The following is a 19,909-nucleotide window of genomic DNA, read 5'->3' on the forward strand; positions in this document are numbered from 1 at the left end:
GTGTTTCCACTCACATTTTTGTTTGTTTATAAAAAAGCAGAATGATTTAACTCTAAATGAATGGTAAGTATATTTCAATCTAGAATAATTTTTTCTTTAATGTCAGTTATATCTCTAAACAATAATCTTATTTCCAAAATATAGTAATACTGTCTACAGTTAATTAACCAACATATTAAAAAAAAATTGCCTATTTCTATAAAATTAGTATATTAGTTCACTTCTTCCTTTTGGAGAATTCTGATCACTTTATTACGAATGTCTTCTCTACGTACAATTGAATAAGTCCAGAACTGTCTTTTATTCAAGGTTCTCTCTAACTGGATTTTTAAAAAGTTTGTTCTCTGATGTCTGCCTCTGTTTACTTTTGACCAATTCATATTGGATCTCAATTCATATCATCTGAGGAAAAATAATTAAATTTTGATTATATACTAGTTATAAAATTCTGAATATACTTTAATAAATGTTCAGTATTTAAATAACAGATATGATATTATAAATAGCAAGGGCAATTTATAACAGAGGATGTATTGGTCCTCTGTTCCATACTGAAATATATCATTTTACACTGATATGCAAATATATTTTTAAAATGCTGCTGCTTAATGTAAAATGTTATTAAAATTATGTTTAATAAAGCATTTAATATTATTTAATATCCTAAACTACAGTTGCGTTTTTATTTTAGCTAAATAATTGACAAATGAGTATCAGTGACAGAGCAAATATTATAGCCAAATATGAATTATGGGTGAAAAGTTAACAGTTGTTCAGAGATAATGACAAACTGAATACAAAAAGAATGCAACTTTGAATTCTAAAACAATTAAGGGCTGCCACTAAAAATGGATCTGTGACTGACAGAGAGTGCAGAGGAAGATGGTCCACTTTTGTGTCATATAAGTATATTAAGGTGATACAAGATGCTTTTTCACAAAGTTCTCAGAAATGTGTGTAACTGGGTTAACATGCTATACAGGCAATTTTGAAAACAGAACTAGGGTGGAAATAATCATACTACATGAAGGAGCTCTATTCAAAACATTGTGATCAAAGGACATTCATGATCATGCTTGCTTAAAGAACATTATTTGGTCAGATGAAGCCATTTTTTACACTGGAATGTCATTAACAGCCTAGGACCCCTTTAATCTCTCTCTCTCTCTCTCTCTCTCGGAACAATTTTGCGGTCCTCCTATCATAGCTGGGACCAAAGACCAGCCTCCATAGCCCCAACCTCCTTAAATGGGCCCAGCCATTATGAGGAACCTTTGGAAACAATACAGAAAAGTTGAAGCTGTTCTGTATTATTCCCGTGTGGTGTGGAATAACATACGATAAGGTTTTTAGGCTATACATTTTACATAACAATAAATTTAGAAGGTTACTTTGCAGCACTTCAAAATTTGTTTTTTCCTGAAGTCATGCATTATCCAAACATGCAGGACACGATATTTATACAAGACAATGCTCTATCACACTTCAATATTCCTGTTCTCTCTCTCGGAACAATTTTGCGGTCCTCCTATCATAGCTGGGACCAAAGACCAGCCTCCATAGCCCCAACCTCCTTAAATGGGCCCAGCCATTATGAGGAACCTTTGGAAACAATACAGAAAAGTTGAAGCTGTTCTGTATTATTCCCGTGTGGTGTGGAATAACATACGATAAGGTTTTTAGGCTATACATTTTACATAACAATAAATTTAGAAGGTTACTTTGCAGCACTTCAAAATTTGTTTTTTCCTGAAGTCATGCATTATCCAAACATGCAGGACACGATATTTATACAAGACAATGCTCTATCACACTTCGATATTCCTGTTCAAAGCTGGTTTGACATTAATTTCTATAAGAAACTGACCAGCAGACTGTGGTCTGTGAGAAGCCTGATTTAACCAAAATGAATTTATTTCTTTTAGCACTGGCCAAAGAAAAAGTTTACCACAGTTTATATTTGCTAATTAAATAGTTTACTGATTAATATCCAGAGGATGAAAAGATTATTCCTTGAACAATGACATATTTATTTAATTAAATAAAACTGGTTGCCAATATTTCACATCTGTTCTGGGATTCTGCCTAACCAAACCAGCATTTCCAAGAGACCATTATGATGAACTTTAAACTAAGCCCACTAACATGCAAGTAACCAAATGCTTATTAATAAGGGAATCAATAAGAAATACTGTTCAAGGATTAATGCCTAAACTGATAACACTTGTGACAGAGAAAAAACAAAGGCATAGAATGCATATAAAGCATCAGGTGATATAGAAGTCTATGGTAGATATAAACTAGGCTGCAATCACTTCACAAAGGAGGTTAAGCAAGCTAAGGCATTTTATGAGAAGATTCTAGCAAAAAATGCAAAGAAAAGCAGCAAAGACATCTTTGCTTTTATTAATAGTAAAGAGAAGAGGTTGAATTGCATTGGTCAACAATGTCAACAGCCTAACTAATGATCCTGCTCAGGTTTCTCAAAAACTGAATAGTTATTTTGCATCTATATTCATATATGATGAATTCTTTAGGGAAGGGAATGCCCGAAGTTTATCAAACTAACAGGAAGCTAAATGATTTTGTGATAACTGATAGGAAATTTGAAGAGGAACTGTTAAAGCTAAACATTTTAGCTAAAGAGCTAAGGTAGATAGGGTCTATCCAATTGTATTAAGGGAGGTGGAAAGGGAAGTAAACAAACCGTTAGCCATAATTATGAGAATCTTTGGATTCAGGCAAGGTCTCTATGGACTGGAGATGTAAGAATCCATCTCCAATTCACAAAGAGGGATGAAAAGGTAAACACGAGTAATTACAGACCTGTTAGCTTAACTTCTGTTGTAGGGAAAATAATGCAGTCACTGGTTAAATAGGTAATGCAGGACCATCCAAACTGTAATCACAGCATATATTTGTTAAGTGGCATTTTCTGACCAATCTGATTGAATACTATGTACAGTAACAAAGGAACTGGATGCTAAAAATAATTTTGATATCATATACTTGGATTTCAGGAAAGCTTTTGATACTGTTGAACAAAAAAGGACTGCTGTACAAACTGGAGCAGTGTGGAATTAAGGGCGAGTTATTGCTCTGCATAAGAATAGTTGAGTGGGAGAAAATAGACTGGTTATTAATGGACACTGCTGTTATTAGTGGAGTCCCTACCACAGTTTGGTGCTAGGCCAATTGTTGTTTTCTACATTTATTACTGATAACGATGAAGGTATATCAGGCTTGAAGTCTAAGTTTGCAGATGACACAAAGGTCAGCAGGGTGACAGTAATCAAGGCATGCTACTGCAAAAAGATCTAGAAATATGGGCTGAAATAGGCAGATGGATATGAAATATGCAAATGGCCTGAGAAATTGCAGTTGACGTGACACTGACAAATGCAAGGTACTGCATATTAGTAGCAGTAATCCCAGATTAACACACCACGTGGTACTACACTCAGAGTAGTGGAAAATAGAAAAGACCTGGGGATAATTGTGCCATCAGAAATGAAGTTCTCTGTGCAATGCAAACAGGCTGCCAGGGCAGCCCATGAAGCTTTGTCAGTGATATATAGGGATTTTGCTAGCAGAGATAAGGTAATTATTCGATCGTACAAGGCTTGGTTTGGATTTTATTTTATTTGCACATTAGCAACTAGGGCTATAATGTGCCAAATTGTAGAAGGCAAGGCAATGGTTAGGGCGCATCTGGAGTACTGCACACAAGTCTGGAGACCCCATTTCAGGAAGGATGTAGATCTGTTAGAATTGGTGCAGAGAAGGGAAATGAAAGGGTGGTCTTACAAAGAAAGGCCTCACCTCTGAAAATTTCATTTTCTGGAGACTAGGCACCATTGTACTATTGAGTGAATACAATGCTGATGGAATTCTTTCTCTTGCTCAGAATACTCACATAATGGGGCATATATTCAAACTGAGGAAGGATGGTTATAGGATAGACGTGCAGAGGTTTGCCTTCAGACAGCGGGTCGTGGGTGACTGTTGGAACAAACTTCTATCTGTTGTTGTGGAAGTGGGTAGTTTTTCTTTCTTGCTTTCTTTTAGGCTGATTCTTTATAAGCTTGCTTTCTTGAGCCATATGCCACTACTAAATGAGGTAAATTGGATGGTAATGCAAAGCAATTCAGGCAATACAAATTGAGATATTATACAGATTAAGTATAATATCTCAATTAAGTAAAGGCTATCCATTCAGTTCAGAAGAAAGACCAAGGTAGCTACATATCTAGATCCAGAGCTCTCCAGGGTCAAGTTTTCAGACCCTCAGAATTGACAGCTCAAGCTCTAAAAAAAAAAAAAAAAAAAAAAGTTTCCCAGGCAGTTAGTAATAGTAATAGAGGCATACATAGCCGATTGGTTAGGAGTGTGAGTGCAGTAGCACACACTCTTTGGGTGGACCGGGGTTCAAGCCCGTGACTATTAAACGATTAAAATTTGTATTGATTGATTTATTGTAAATTCCATTGACCTGGTGGTCATGTTGGAGTATAAACAAGAATAAACAAAAGCATGTGATGCAAGATAGCACGTGTATGACCTCATGTAGCATCAGCCAAAAAAAATAAAAAATTCACAGAACCATTTGTCTAGTTCCTCCTTGAATTTATTTAACCTATCAACTTCCACAACGACAGATGGAATTTTGTTCCTGAAATTAGCCACCAGCTGGCTAAAGGTAAATTTCCGCACATCTATTCTACAACTATCTTTCCTCAATTTGAATTTATGTCCCATTAGGTTTGTAATCTGAGCAAGTGGAAGAATCTCATCAGAATTCAGCATGCTCAACCCATTCAAGACCTTATGCACCTCAATCAGATCACCTTGCAGGTGCCTAGTCTCCAGCCGCTGCAATTTGCAGAACTTAAGCCACCCTTGGTAAGAGGATCCCTTCATTCCCCTCACCAATCTTGTTGCCCTTCTCTGTACATGCTCAAGCAAATCTACATCTTTCCAAAAATGAGGCCTCCAGACCTGTATGCAGTACTCAAGGCATGGCTTTACCATTGCCTTATACAAAGGGATAATCACCTCCTTTTCCCTGCTAGCAAAATTTCTGTATATCATTGACAAAACCTCATGACCTGCTCTTGCAGCCTGTCTGCATTGCTCAGAAAACTTCATATCTGACTGCACAATTACTCCCAAGTCTTTTTCATTTTCTACCACCCTAAGTGTAGTACCACACAGTTCGTACGTTCCTCTGGGGTAACTTCTACTCATATGCAGTACTTTGCATTTGTCAATGTTAAACTTCAGTTGCCACTTCTCACAGCTCATCTGCCCACATTTTCTAGATCCTGTTGCAGTAGCACACTGCCATTACTGTCATTAACAACCCTGCCAACCTTTGTATCCTTGCAAACTTCGACACTAAGCCTGTTATACCTTCATCAATATCATTGATAAATATACAAAACAACAGTGGGCCCAACACTGAACCCTGCGGGACTCCACTGTAAACATTAGTCCATGAAGAGCACTGTCCATTGATTATCACCTTCTGTCTTCTTCCATTCAACCACCCTTTTATCCATTGTAGCAACTTACCCTTAATACCATTATTATTATTATTAGCCATAAGGTGCAAGGAAGCCTGACGCTTATGCTGCACCAGCAAAAAAAAAAAAAATTCAATTACCCCGAGAGAGAGAGAGAGAGAGAGAGAGAGAGAGAGAGAGAGAGAGAGAGAGAGAGAGAGAGAGAGAGAGAGAGAGAGAGAGAGAGAGAGAGAGAGAGAAATAGAAGGCAATCACCAAGAGAAGAATGATGATACCCAGCTCAGGACCTGGGTGTGCCAAGTCCATACTCACCAGATGTGAGCCCCTGGGGTTAAATTCTGCTCCAATTTGTAGAGTAGTCTTCAATGCGCAACAGTGTCAAAAGCTTTCCTGAAATCCAAGTATATGATATCAAAATTATTTTTTGCATCCATTTCTTTTGTAACCACATCATAGTATCCAATGAAATTTGTCAGAGAAGATTTACCCTTAACAAACCCATGCTGTGTCTAAATTATTGCTGCAGTCTTGTGTAGATGATCCTGTAATGCATCTTTAACCAGTGAATCCATTATTTTACCTGGAACAGAAGTTAAACTAACTTATCTATAATTACTCGTGTCACCCTTCGTCCCCCCCCTTTGTGAATTGGGGATACATTTGCATATCTCCGGTCTGTGGGGACTTCCCCTGAGTCCAAGGATGCTCTCATAATTATAGCTAAGGGTTTGCTTAGTTTCTTTGCCCCCTCCTTTAATATAACTTGGTAGGTCCCATCCACCCCAGGTGCCTTTCTTATGTTTAACTTCAACAATTTCTCCTCCACTTTGCTCTCAGTTATTACAAAATCATTAAGCACCCTGTTACAATTTGATAAACTTCTGGCATTTTTCTTCCTTAATAATTCCTCATGTGTGAATGTAGATGCAAACTACTCATTCAGTTTGTTTGCTATCTGAGCAGAATCATCAACAGTCAAACCATCGATATCAAGTGGACCAATCTGATTCATCCCCTTCCTTTTAGAGTTTATATAAGTTGAAAGAATATGAAGTCTGTGATGACTCATAAAACTGTATAAGGTCTGCACACGGTTGGGATCAAAGTGGAATTGGTATGTGCAAACCTGAGGATGTGCTTTCTACAAGAGTATTTGAGAACAAATTTTGTGATCAGTATCAATTTCCTATACTCATTCAAGAATGTAGTGAGAAAGAAAGAAATCTGGCAGGAATGGAGAGTGCAGATTGCAAGAAGAAGTGAAATCTTCCAGCACGGAGATCCTGGAAGAAGGGAGATGAGATGAGCTCAACAAATATCTTTACTGTAATGAGGAGTCTGCTTTCATCTATATGTGAAGGGAGCCTGACTCGTGCAAGCCCATAGCCATTGCTGTTGTACAGAGCTGTTGTGGGATCTTATGTTTGTGGTTTGTACATTTGGAGCCAGAAATCTGTTTTGATGATTGTCAGTACTGCTGATGCCTAGATCTCTGCAATGTAAAGTAACGAAGGGAGATATACAATCAACTTCAGTCATTTCACTGTTGTGGAATTTTCTGAGATGAAATATAGGCATTGTTTTACACTCCACTTAAGACATATAGCATGGCTGAGGAGTTTATGATGGTTGAATCTCAGTTTGGTATCAGTTATGACCTCTAAATCATAGTGAGCAAGTATGGAGGAATCAATCAGATCATGTATTTGGTCTTTCCTGGGTTGATGTGCAATGTGTTCAAGTTATAAGGTCTACAACTTTATATCTCACAAAATAATTGAAGCATACATGCAGGACTGCTTTTAGTCTAACTGCCAATTAGTTCTAAATGCTTTCAGAAGGTGGAAGCACAGCACAACACAGTATGTCACATTGATTGCAATGCCCTAAACAGCATACTATGTTTATAATACTTAAAATGGAATCCCTCACTCATCAAGAAGACACACAAAAAGACAATCGTGTCAACTTGTGTGAAGTAACACTTACTCGAGATGCTGCAGTGAAAATGATGGTTGCTGTTTTCTTGGATATTGATGGAATAATCCTCACACATTGTGTCCCCATGGGCACTACAGTGATAGGAAACTGAAATGAAGTTCCTCCCTGCACTTCAGAAAAAATATCCACACAGACTGAATCACATTCTGTTTCCATTCGGTCAACGCTTTCACCCCATGATTCTGGAAATGTGCAAATTTTTTTTAAAGAAAACAACATTGAGGTTACCTCACATCCTCCATACTCACCTGACCTTGCACCTAATGACTTTTGGTTATTCCTAACAACGAAGGATATTCTTTGTGGCAGAAGTTTTACTAGCCAACAAGTTGCTTCTGCCATTTACCAGTGGGCTGAAAATACCTCCAAAGAAACCTTAGCAGCAACCTTCACAGCTTGAAAGAACAGTTGCGAAAAATGTGTGCAGCTTCTAGGAGGCTATGTTGAAAAGTGAGGCAATTATCACCTCTGTATCTTGTTTACTTTTTATGAGAAATAAATTTGGAGACCTGATAACTTGAATGCACTTCATATTGAGGCTGAACTCTTTGAGATAAATGGCTAGTGAGAGAAATACACTGCTGATATCATCTGTGATCTCAACAAAATTGGTTGATTTTGATGGGTGTAAAAATTTAAGTCATCAGCAAGTGTAGTGTATCTGATCTTTGGACCACAAATCACAAATGATGAATTATAGTAGTATAGAGGATGGTATAGCAGTGGAAATGAGAGAGGATCCTGCCCTATATGGGAGTCCTGCATATATGTGTGTGTGTGTATATATATATATATATATATATATATATATATATATAAGTAAGAGCATTGCTGTCTTTTTCATTATTTTGGTGGATGACCTCTGAAGAAGACACTAAAATTATGATTGACACCGCAATGCTATTTCCACCTTGGTCGTCTCTTCAAAATTCCATTTGTTTTATTCATTTTTTCTTTTGTTATATTTATTTTAATTTCGATTCCTATCTTTCCCCCCCCTTTCGGTCAACACTTATATCGCTCCCAGGGTACACCGTATTTTCATTAGTCTAATTCTAAGCATAAATATCTACCTACTATATTTTACACTAATAATAATAATTCTTTATATATACATTATGGTTGTAGGGTATTTTTGCATTAGCAGTGACCCTGATCCATATTTCATGTTATCGTAATACTGCTTATCTAATTTTATCTAAATCTTAAATTTCCTCCCCCCAGCATATACCAATAGCTTCTCCATTCTATCATTCTATAAGATTATATATATATTTCAGTACACTTTCTCCTCAACACAAAGTACAGTTGAGTGGTCAAGGAGGAGAAGAAGTTGTCAAGAAGATACTTAAACAGCATCAAAAGCAGTTTGATGTCAATGTAAGCGATGGAGTGTTCTTCTTTCTGCCCAAATGCAGACAGGAAGCTATGGGTGGTGTCCAGAAAATTGAATACATTTATATTTTTGGTAATGAGAAATGAATTTGGGGAGGAGCACCCAAAGAATCTGCTTGGTGAAATCAGCAAGAAAAGTGATTTCTAGTAATTTCAGAGGGTATGACAAATTTGATATAGCTGCTATTTTATCACTGGTACTTTTGGAAATGACCTCACCAGAAATGTTCCATAAAAGAGGGCAATGAGAGAGCACAAAAATTGAAGAAGCTAAGCATGGGCTATACATTCTATGTTATTTAAATTATCCAACTTGCACCAAATGTTGTAGAGGCTGGAACTGAGTTCAAGTTCAAGCTACTATGAGATGTTGCTTAGATATGGATTTGATGTCAATGAGTCTTGTGCATTGTAACTGGGTAGGCAATTAAAGTAAATTTGTAATCCCATGGTGTCATCAAATTATGCTGAGGATCAAGGTAATCTGGAAACCTAGAAAACACTCCAGAATATAGTGTCTTTCCAACTGCAAGAATGCAACTGAAATAACCCTTGAGCAATAACGATTTCTGTTGGTTAAAAATGGCATGGGGTTCTTGAAGGAAATGCTGTCAATTGATGTTTCCAGTTATTATGGAGTTGCTGCTTTAGTCAAAAATACTTGGTAAGATGGGAGTGGGGTCCACCATGCTTTGGAGTAGGGAGGCGATTGTGACAGTTTTTGAGGATGCACATTGTGTTACTGTGATGAACCATTTTGTTAATAGGTTGACTGCTAGCTTAAACTCACTGGATTCAAGGACAGACCTTGGGATCAGGGATGCTGATGTACTGCATTTAGATACAGCTATAAATTTTGAACCTGGAGTGGAAATCATTCTTTGAATCACAGGCATTTTAGCGGTTGTTGATTGGGACCTCTTATGGGACCTTGGATGATGATCAGGAGGCCAGTTGAACTCAACCAGCTGCAATACAAATGACAAATGATTTTTTTTTTTAAATGGTCCAGGTTAAAGAGACGGATAAAATCACTACAAACAATTTTCAGTAGAAGGTGCTAGCTGAATGCCTCAAGAATTGTCTCAAGTAATGAGTTGGGAAGTATATGTGACCTGGACTACGAAAAGGTGGTTAACGTGCGAAAATAAGTTTTCAAGTAAACAGCCATTAATGTAAACACAATTCCGTGCGAGGTAGAAGTTTCTCGCGGGACTCTGTTGTGGTGGGCAACAACTTACAGAAACCCCAGCGATATCTGCTTTATTTTATGACATTCTTTTAGAAGAATTTGGACAAAAGCATCCCTTACGTGACAGTCATGAAACTAACTGCTGATGTGTGTGATATTTGCAGAAGTAATTCTCTATCTATTTTTCAAGCCAAGAACTGCAAGGATGAAGGGAAAGAACTAAAGCTGAACAGTGCTCTGGACCACCTCTGGAAAGCCAGAAATCAGACATCGTATTACCAAACCTGGTGTGGCAACTCAGATGATATGGCTTAGTTTGTTTGTTTTTTATTTGGTTTTTAGGAGCTGTTATTTGTTAGTTTGTTATTTGGTTTTTAGAGCATTAGCAACTAAGGCCATATTGCTCAGGGAATATGCGGTGGTCATTCACTGACCTTTCTGCATCCTCCGTATTTGGTGGTGACGGGCTCGAACCTCGGTCTAATCAAGAAGCGTATGCTACGCACGCTGCTCCTTCCCACCTGGCTACGGAGGCGCCGGTTTTTAGGAGCATTAGCAACTAAGGCCATATTGCTCTGGGGATATGTGGTGGTCATTCCCTAACCTTTCTGCATCCACCGTATTTGGTGGTCATGGGCTCGAACCCCGGTCTAATCAAGAAGTGTGTGCTACGCACTACTGCTCCTGCCCACCTGGCTACAGAGGTGCCAGATATGACTAAGGTGATAGCTTTAGCAACCAGGTTCTGCTTATTTCAAGTGCACAAAAAAATGTGCAGTATTTGGTATAACTAATGAAAATAAAAAAATTCAGTTCAACTACTTGATTGATGAGGAGCAAGACATAGGAAAAGGTCCAAATGGTGTGGTGAGTTTGTTGCAACACTACCTGGAAACTTCTCAAGAAGCTGAGACCCTTGTCCTATTTTCAGACATCTGTGTGGGGCAGAATAAAAATAATACAATGCTTCAGTATCTAATGTGGAGAGTGGCAAAGGGAATGCAGCATTGTATTCTCCAAAATTTTCTCCTAACTGGTCATACTAAGTTTAGTCCTGATCGGATGTTTGGAATCTTCAAAGCAAAGTATGCTGTCAGTAATATTGATACCCACAATGACTTGATAAATTGTGTTATGACCTCCTCTCCTGGGTGGTCATAATAAGGCTGTCTCTGCCAAACAAGTGACTTCATATGAATGGAATATATATACTTGAAGCAATTTTTCAAACAGTTAGCTGGGATTACTAAATACCATCACTTCATGATTTGCCCTAGTGGAGTAGTGACGGCAAGGAAATTTGCTGATAGTAAGGACATTGATCAGTTCACTTTTTTTTCTTTTTTTTTTTTACTAAATACCATCACTTCATGATTTGCCCTAGTGGAGTAGTGAAGGCAAGGAAATTTGCTGATAGTAAGGACATTGATGAGTTCACTCTTCTATTAAAACCATTGGATAGGAAGATGCCAAAGGTAATCAAGCCAGGAGGACTGTCAATGGATGGCCAGTGGTACTTATATAACAACATCAGAAGCCTAGCATCAAATTCTTCCAAAGCAGATGAAGTGGCCCCACAACCAAATAAAGAATTGAAGAAGAGGAAGAGGGGTGAATGTCCAGTGTGAATGTGTGCTATTTGTTCTTAAACTTGATAATTTTGTAGAGTATTTCTGTATGTCTACCTTTTTTTTTACAGTAAAAATTAAGTATGTTCAATTTTTCATTTCTTAAGTTTTCTAATTTTTATTCCCCATTATTAGGTACAAATTGTGAAGCACCGAATTTAGCTAGAGACCTGGAATTGGTTTAATTGGAAAGAGTATACGTTTTTCTATAAAAATCACCTAAAACCTCATAATTAATATCTTGACACATTAACCACCTTTTAGTTCAGGTCACATATAGATCAGTGATTTCAATAGGGATGATGTTCAACAAAGTGACATGTAACCTCTCAAAATTGGCTGAGCTGCTAGAAATGCTGTTCACCACCGTCAAAGTTTCTGACAACACTCGCGATTCAAGATCTAGCAATTAGAATGATGCAAAGATAAGTTTAAGAAGGGTAACAAATGTGAAGGTATACAGAAAGACAAGATAATGGCATCAGTATCTTGTGTTCATAATAGTGTGTACTCTGTGGTCTGTTTGCTGGATGAAAAATGCTTGAGGCTAACTAACTAAGCCACTTTAAAAGAGAGCCATTAAAAGTTTCTTCCATTGAGGCAGATTAAAACCAAAGCATTTTCTACAGTGTGGAAGGATGGTGTTTGTAACCACTCTGCTAACTATGTAGGCCATATCGATGGAATAAATGGATACAGAAAACAAAATAAAAGGTAAAGCCCTTCCAGAGAAATAAAAAGAATGTACCAAAGAGATAAAAAAAAAAAGCAACAAGAATGAGAGGCCAAAAGCAATGTTTCTAAATTGCAGATAACATAAATGTGAAAAAATTTATTCCTAAATAAGCAAATTTGAGTATGACACTTTGCAGACCTTTAAAAGACATGCACCTCAGAAAACCCAGGTATCAATGGGTTATCTGATGACAACACCCTGACATCTCAGAAAGGTTACAAGGTAAGCATGGATAGCATACAGAAAATTAAAGAGCCAAAGCCATAAACTGGGATAAGAGAGTCATATTCACATTTATCATTATACAGGGTGTCTCAAAAATATTGGTACAAACGTTTAGGGGAGGTAGGTAACATCTAAAGGAAAGTGAATCGGAAACGTCACGGGAAAGTAGTAGCAGAGGCACAAGAAGCAGAAATGACACAAGACAGTAATTAGTAGCAAACATTTGACATAATATTAACAATGGAGTACGAGATGGATGCATTTCATGATGTTACAACAGATGCTCGAAGGTTCCACCATGAGACGCGATGCATGTGACACCGACGCAGCATGGATTGGCAGATACAGTCGAACACGCCTGGAGTTTCTTTGACAGTAGCAGCAGTGCAAAAGAGTCTCGCCACGAGATCCATTTCCATCTCCACAGGCGATTCATACACGATAGATTTGAGGGCTCCTACAGAAAGAAATCAAGGCTCAATAAATCAGGTGAGCGTGGGGGCCAGGCAAAGGGTCCACCACCGCCAATCCATCGACGCCCAAAACACCTGTTCAAATGGTCATGAACACACCTTCCATAATGGGCAGGCGCCCTGTCATGTTGAAACCAAATGTTGCGTCTCACATTTGCTGGAACATTGTCAAGTAACCCTGCTAGAACTTGTTCAAGAAAGATCCGATATTTAGCAGAGTTTGTGCGGGACGGTAACAGGTATGGTCCGATTAAGCAGTCACCGACCATACCTGCCTACACATTTATTGCAAAGCGATGTTGTGCCACATGGGGGGTGCACTCCGTGTGGGTTGTCGTGAGCCCACACATGAGCATTGTGCTGATTGAATAAGCCTTCCCAAGTGAAATAAGCCTCATCCGTGACCAAAACATAGGCTGGAAAATTCAAGTCTTGAACACTTTCTTGGAGAAACCACTGCACAAAAGCCACATGTACAGGATGATCTTGGGGGAGCAGTAACTGAACCCTTTGGAGATGAAAGGGAATAAGGAATCGTCATGCCAGACACGCTGTACACTGCAACGAGACACTCCTAAGGCAAAGGTAACTGCACGTGTGCCGGTAGTAGGATTATTCTGGACGGCATTCAACACACTTTTTTCCATGGCGGGAGTTCGCGTCGAACGTGGTCTGCCCGCATTACTCCTGTTATCTCTAAATGACCCATAATCGCACAAATTTTGATGCACATGCGCAAACAAACGGTGGTCCGGTACATATCTGTCTGGGAAGTGTTCTCCACAAATTCGTTCAGCAGCTTGTCCACTGCCTCTGCTAATCCATACACTAGGTGCATGGCTGCCAGCTCACAGTTCGTATATCGATGCATGCTCTTCGTGCGGCGACTACCGCTTGAATGAGTAAACCAGAAATTTTCTCTCTCGCGAACTAACTGATTAACAGTGCCATCTACCGACTTCGGTGATGTTTCCGGTTGTGGGTTCCTGTGCGATTCAGGCGCTTCCGTAGCCAGGTGGGAAGGAGCAGCAGTGCGTAGCACACGCTTCTTGATTAGACCGGGGTTCAAGCCCGTGACGGGCTTGAACCCCGGTCTAATTTGGTAGTGACTACCAAATATGGAAGATGCGGAAAGGTCAGGGAATGACCACCGCATATCCAGGAGCAATATGGCCTTAGTTGCTAATGCTCCTAAAAAAAAAAAAAAAAAAAAAAAACCAAACCAAAATCCTATGCGATTCACATTCCTTTAGATGTTACCTACCTCCTCTAAACGTTTGTTGTTGTTGTTATTATTGTTATTTGGTTTTTAGGAGCATTAGCAACTAAGGCCATATTGCTCCGGGAATATGCAGTGGTCATTCCCTGACCTTTCTGCATCCTCCGTATTTGGTGGTGACAGGCTCGAACCCCGGTCTAATCAAGAAGCGTGTGCTATGCACTACTGCTCCTTCCCACCTGGCTATGGAGGCGCCCTAAACGTTTGTACCGATATTTTTGAGACACCCTGTAGATGCAACACTCACTAACATCACTATTAAAGAATTTTGAGAACTGCTGATTTAAGATGATTCCCGATAATTAGAGGGTGTATAGTTTAAGAAAAATACTGAGAAGTTCCAATAAAACATAAAGATTGTTTGTTTGTTATTTGGTTTTTAGGAGCATTAGCAACTAAGGCCATATTGCTCCGAGGATATGTGGTGGTCATTCCTTGACCTTTCCGCATCCTCCGTATTTGGTGGTCACAGGCTCGAGCCCCGTTCTAATCAAGAAGCGTGTGCTACGCACCGCTGCTCCTTTCCACCTGGCTATGGAGTCGCCTAAAACATAAAGAGCACACAGAAAATTTACTATTGGGAAACAAGACTATGGTGAATGCAAGTGAGAAAGACACCTACAAAAGAGAGCAGACAAGGAAATGGAATGGTTTACATGTTTAAGAAGAGTAATACAGCCTAAGATGCAATATAATCTTAGCGGGCTGGACTAAATAGAAAGCTGTGATAAAGACAACTGTACTATGAAAACATAGCACTGAAAAGAAATCTAAATCACTTAAATCAGTAATTAAAAATTGAAATATCCTTCGGGAAGAGTTATTAGCACCAATATAAAAAAAACAGAAAAGGAGTTTCGGAAGTTTTATAAAAACTAGAGTACTAAAGCAGATGGGATTAGGATAATAAAAAAACTGAACTAGACGTATCCACTTTTCTATTACTGTATCAGAGTAACATTCAGAAACATGAACACCTCAAAATTCAAGATATATGTACATTGGAGTTCATATGGGGTAAACCATATAGTTAATGGATAGCTAAGAATGGCAAAAGTACATTTAACCTTATTTTTTTTTCATGTCAAATTACACTGTTGCACTTTAAGGTTTTTTTTTTACCACCACATACCATTAAGTACTACAATGATGACTTCACTGTGAATCTGTTTAACATTGTCTTTTCTTAAGGCAACATTCAAAGATAGCAGGAAGGACCAATGAATCAGCTGCTTCTGAAAGCTCTAGTGTGTCAAAAGTTGACATGGTTTCATAAATGCAAGACTATATATATATATATATATAAAAGAAAAAAAGTTGGCAGAAGCCATGAGTAAACTCACTAAAATTTTCACTGGGAATGAAACAGGCTTTGCCAGATAAAGACATCAGCAGGTCAAGTTCTAGTAACAAAAGAGACAAAAATACATATCCTTGAATAAAGGTCATCAAAATAAAATATTATTATAATGTTTACATTTTCTTCAGATGGGTAAACATATTACCCTGTGACTGTATATCCACAGAAGATTTCTGCAAAGATTTAAAAATGAGTCCCAGCAGAATAGAGTACTGAAGCAACAATGAAATTGATTTTATTATTATACTGCTCATATTTTTCCATCCATTTCTTTCTAGAAAGGATGTAAAATTTCCAGTTGTTTTCTTTTGATGGCCTTTAGTTGCCTTGACCTCACAAAACCATACATATCAACTCTGTGTTCTGTACAGGGAGTTATTAGCCATAGCACTCTATCCAAATGTCATAAGAACTTACAGTCACTAGACATAGCTCTCTTTCTCCCATCAAAATATCCTGGTGGAAGCTGCAAGGTGCTGGTACAAAAAACATCCCAGGCAGGTTTAAAATATGGTATCATTTGTGCCTTCCTGAAAGAAGTACATATTTGAATCTAGTGCCATATCACATCAAAATCACACTTCAAAACCCAAATGCTTTTACTACTAAATTCTAATTCTGTGGAGTATGGCATATGTATGGGAATATCTATTTCAGCACAACTATTGACAATTATGGAAATACTAAAAATGAGATTGATACTAGGATGAATTATTCCACATTCATTGACTTGATTGGAAATGAGAAGGCTGAAAAATTCAGAGAGTAAAGGAATTTATCTAGCAAAAATGAGAACATATCTGAGACTACAGAAATCTGATAATTTCAGAAAATTTGGGAAAAAGATGAATATTTAGATTATACTTGTGGCACAATGCAAAATGGGAATCAATTTTTGATATCTAATCGAAATATCAAAAGAAATATGTTTTTGTAAGATGGTGACAATTTTTTGTCACAATTGTTACAAATAAGAAAATATGCACAGAAGCTTTTAAGACAGTGATACAAGCTTACAACACAAAAGTAAAACTTGCATATCTATATCCAGATGCATGGTGTTTATTGGCAACAGGTTATTAGCATTAATAGAGGCATATGATGCAAGAAAGCAAAATTATGCAGCATCAGCCAAAAAAAAAAAAAAAAACCCACTTCACCCCTCCTTTCGGTCGAAATACCTGTCCAGCTGAGCCTTAAATTTATTTAGGCTATCAACTACCACAACAAGGGATGGAAGTCTGTTCCACAAACCAACTACCTGCTGGCTAAAGGCAAATTTCCGCACGTCTATCCTACATCTGTCTTTCCTCAATTTGAATTTATGCCCTCTCAGGTGATTATTCTGAGCAAGAGGAAGAATCCCATCAGCATTGAGCATGCTCAAACCATTCAAGGCTTTATACACCTCTATCAGATCACCTCGCCGGTGCTTAGTCTCCAGACACTGTAATTTGCAAAACTTAAGCCTTTCTTCGTAAGAGCAACCCTCTGTTCCATTCACCAATCTTGTTGCCCTTCTCTGTACTCATTCCAGTAGCTCTACATCCTTCTTGAAATGAGGCCTCCAGACCTGTATACAGTACTCAAGGTGTGGCCTGACCATTGCCTTATACAAGAGAATAACCACCTCCTTATCCCTGCTAAAAAAATTCCTGTATATCATTGACAAGACACCATGAGCTACTCTTGCAGCCCATCTGCACTGTTCAGAGAACTTCATATCTGCCTGCACAATTACTCCCAGGTCCTTCTCATTCTCTATTTTTCATTCAAAACTTACACCTCAATCAGATTACATCGCAGGTGTCTAGTCTCCAGATGCTGCAATTACTCCCAGGTCCTTCTCATTCTCTATTTTTCATTCAAAACTTACACCTCAATCAGATTACATCGCAGGTGTCTAGTCTCCAGATGCTGCAATTGACAGCACTGAAGCCTTTCTTGTTAAGAGCACCCCTTTGTTTCTCTCGTCAGTCTCATTACCCTCCTCTGTACCTATTCCAGTAGCTCTACATCCTTCCTAAAATGAGGCTTCTAGATCTGTATGGATTACTACATCCCATGCATTTTTATTCTCTTCCACATCTCTTTAGATCATCTGACATCCATTTAGTTTTAAGCCTTTCTTAGTTACCAGGAAAAGCCTAGTAGCTTCTATATTATTTCCCTAAATGTTTCCCACTTGGAATTTATTGTTGGTAACATCATAAGTTGGTCCCACTGTATAAAATTTAAAACTGTCTGAAACCACAGTAGTCTCCTTTACAACAACAAAAACCCTTCCCTTTACTCCTGTTGTTGTGATTTGGTTTTTAGGGGCATTAGCAACTAAGGCCATATTGCTCCGGGATATGCGGTGGTCATTCCCTGACCTTTCTACATCCTCCGTATTTGGTGGCGACGGGCTCGAACCCCGGTCTATTCAAGAAGCGTGTGCTACGCACTGCTGCTCCTTCCCACCTGGCTACGGATGCGCCCCTTTACTCCTGATGGTAGTTACAGCTTTAAATATATTCCACATCAGTAAACTGTGATCACAGCCACAAATGGTTTTTTTATTTGCAAATTCTTAATGCATAAAGAATCACTGCTGATAATCATATCAAGAATATTGTTCTCTGGTTGCCTCTTAGACATGCTGCTGTAGGGAATAGTCATCCAATAAATCCACAAAATCTTGCTAGCTTGAGCAACCTCACCACAAGTTCCAATCAATATTTGGAAAGCAAAATTCCCCATTAAAAGACATTATGATTTACTAGCCCACTCTATTTCTCTGTAGTTGTTCGTTGTATGCATCAATCATTAGGCCTATAACATACTTCTGCTCTCGTCGTTGTGTTCCCAGTACTTGTGTCACACTGCAATGGCCACACACTTCCCTCACCTTCTTTTCTGTTCACTTGTGTATAAACTTCTCTTCTAAGCCAAAAAAAGTTTTGGCTGACTCCAGATTAGGGTACCCCGTCCAACATGGTGAGGAAAGAACTGACTGACAGGTGAAGGCACCTCCCACTCAGTGCTGTGATTGACAGTCCAGTTCTGTGACTGGATGGTTATTGTGGAGGTGTTTTCTTTCTGATTGTTTTGTGTCTTCAAGGAGGGGAGGGCACTTATCCCCACATCCCGCTGTTTTTGAATCGGAAAATGAATACGCGATCTAAAACAGTGGCAAGTGGGGGAAAAACACACTAGGCATATCTAGGAGGACAGTGGTGGGGGAGTAAACTTGTCAATCACTGCTTTCTCACTGTTTTGCTAGCCGCAATGTTGGACGGGGTACCCTAATCTGGAGTTTTACTAAAGTTTCATATGATATTCCTTTGATATGAGCACTGTTGTAAAAAATAAATAATTAAACGAGGATTCCAAATATGCATCATAATTAAGATTTGAATCAAATGCTTGAATTTTATTGTAGCTAAAACACGGAATTTTCTTCAGTGGCCAATAACTTTTACCGGTAAACGTTATTGGCCACTTTAATATACATGGGAAAGTTTAACAGCAACAAGAGAAAATGCAGGTCTAAAACAAAAATGATGGCAGGAAGCCATTACTTACGGAGTTATTCTGATCACAAAACAATCTATACCAGTCATAATGCAATCTTGGTTCTTTCACGGAAATATAGGGGGTTAGACATCATCATTATCAGAAACACAATCGTGTAAAGTCTAACCGTTAAATAATGGTTAATTCTTCCATTTCATTGGCTAGTTAACTTGTAACTAAAAAGTCAAATTACGAACCTGGAAGGTTCATGTTTGGATGTTCAACTACTGACCAGAAGGAGCACAGCCGGTCAATGACATTCACCACCAGCGTTGCCAACTCTTAATAATACTTTCCTCTAGCCGCATGCTCAAAATCCGCTATATTTATCACTTAACCCGCCAACTTTTTAAATTTTCATTTGGGTTAAATCCTATTGGGCGCCATAAAAAATTTTAAGCCCCTACATCATGTCCAGACAAAAACCTCCAAATAGCATATCAAATGCAGTTTATTCTGAGGAAGAAGTCAAAAATAACAACTACCGTTTAACGGAGTTGATGAATTTATGCAGTGGCAATATTAATTAATCACTTG

General features: G+C 38.3%; 1 long non-coding RNA gene across 1 annotated transcript; it reads right to left on the reverse strand.

Moving 5' to 3' along the window:
• Window positions 1-248: 248 nt before the first annotated feature.
• On the reverse strand, window positions 249-19,591 carry LOC150077319 (uncharacterized). Its single transcript, XR_016547718.1, has 3 exons — window positions 19,382-19,591; window positions 15,798-15,857; window positions 249-402 (listed from the first exon to the last, which is right to left on the reverse strand). It is a non-coding gene; the product is annotated as an uncharacterized LOC150077319 (long non-coding RNA).
• Window positions 19,592-19,909: the final 318 nt, after the last annotated feature.

This window comes from Mastigoproctus giganteus, chromosome 12 (assembly GCF_048544385.1).
Source record: "Mastigoproctus giganteus isolate SK-2022 chromosome 12, ASM4854438v1, whole genome shotgun sequence".
Classification (NCBI taxonomy): Eukaryota; Metazoa; Arthropoda; class Arachnida; order Uropygi; family Thelyphonidae; genus Mastigoproctus; species Mastigoproctus giganteus.